At 42.3% G+C, this 1456-nt stretch overlaps 1 long non-coding RNA gene across 1 annotated transcript; it reads left to right on the plus strand.

Annotated features, from left to right (window-relative positions):
* The first annotated feature begins 269 nt into the window (after positions 1-269).
* LOC134730733 (uncharacterized) lies at positions 270-1229 on the plus strand. The gene is made up of 2 exons (XR_010112689.1): positions 270-341; positions 493-1229. It is a non-coding gene; the product is annotated as an uncharacterized LOC134730733 (long non-coding RNA).
* Positions 1230-1456: the final 227 nt, after the last annotated feature.

The following is a 1456-nucleotide window of genomic DNA, read 5'->3' on the forward strand; positions in this document are numbered from 1 at the left end:
GGGCCCTCTGTGGGAGACCATGCCTCAGAGCAGTGGGTGTCACAGCTGCCTCAGCTACTGACATTATGGAACAAAAGTTTCTGTCTATGATTCTACCTTAAGGGCAAAAATAATCTCCTGGCAAGTTCTCAAAAAGGTACATTTCCCTGGAATACCTCAGACTCTGGTTACAGAATAATCTTGGCAATTGGAGAAACGCCACGTTCCATCATTTCAAATCTTGGCTTTCCCTTCTTATGCCCCATCTACAGCCCCAACAAGACTGACGATTTGTTCCTCAGAAGCAGAGGTTCTCGACTAATTAAAATGCATATGTGGCAACGTCGCTCTCACTAATCTGGGTTAGTGCCTATGCTCTGAAGTGGCTTTATTTCTGCTCCTTCTTCTCTCTGTTGCTGGTATTTCACATCCAGAAAATTACACTTGATAATAACTTTCATCTTTAAATTCCAATGTGGATGAACTTTATGGTGACTTTCATCATATTCCTAGGTGGAGAATAAAGGGAATCCACAGTGAAACCACCAGGATGACAAGGATATTCACTGCACGTTACTTCTGAGGCAATTGTCCGCTCTCTGAAGCCGCCAAAGTCCTGCAGGAAAAATAATTCAAATGATTGTTCTTTACAGTATCCTAAGGCCAACTGTTTTTAGTTGTCATGTTTTCCCCAAGTCAGTTCTTTGTTTTATAAATAAACATGCAGTTAGGCAGCCGTTTTGGAAGATGACTTCTCAAATAAAGTTATTAAAACATTCTACCAGGAGGTTTCCTGCAAGATGTCCTGGGAGCCAGTTGTGGTGAGCATGTGGGATGGGGCATCTCTGTCTGTAGCTGCCACGCAGCTCCCGACTCTGCCCTGTAGCTCTTTCCTATAAGGAAGAGCAGCTGGCAACCTGGTTACATTTTGGAACTGAAGATAGCGGCTCAAGGACTTAGTCATACCTCCCAAATATAATCAGTCTGAATCAATCTCCAAGACTATAAAATATGCTTCACTAAGTGGCCAATTCTATTATTGAATTGAAAGCTCACCAACTTTAGGCTGCCAGCTATTCAGGTTTAAGATACAGAATACTAACATAAATACAAATTCACACATTCAAAGAACCTACCAGATAAGCATAAGAAAATGTGAAAGTCTACTAACAGGGTGAAGGCTTCCTGGATCAAATGGACTTGGGTCTTGATAAGACTAGATGTCATTTGAATAAAGAAGCTTCCATTTTGGGGATGCCTATAGATTGCTGGCTTCTGCATGGGTGGCAGAGGGGCTGGAGCTGGATGCACTACAGAGGATTGCATTTCCGTTATCAAGAGATGCAGTGCCCGTTATCAGTATATTATCGAGATGCAGTGCCCATTATCAGTATATTATCAAGAGGTGCAGTGCCCGTTATCAGTATATTATCAAGAGGTGCAGTGCCCGTTATCAGTATATTATCAAGAGGTGCAG

Source organism: Pan paniscus, chromosome 6 (genome assembly GCF_029289425.2).
Source record: "Pan paniscus chromosome 6, NHGRI_mPanPan1-v2.0_pri, whole genome shotgun sequence".
NCBI classification, from domain to species: Eukaryota; Metazoa; Chordata; class Mammalia; order Primates; family Hominidae; genus Pan; species Pan paniscus.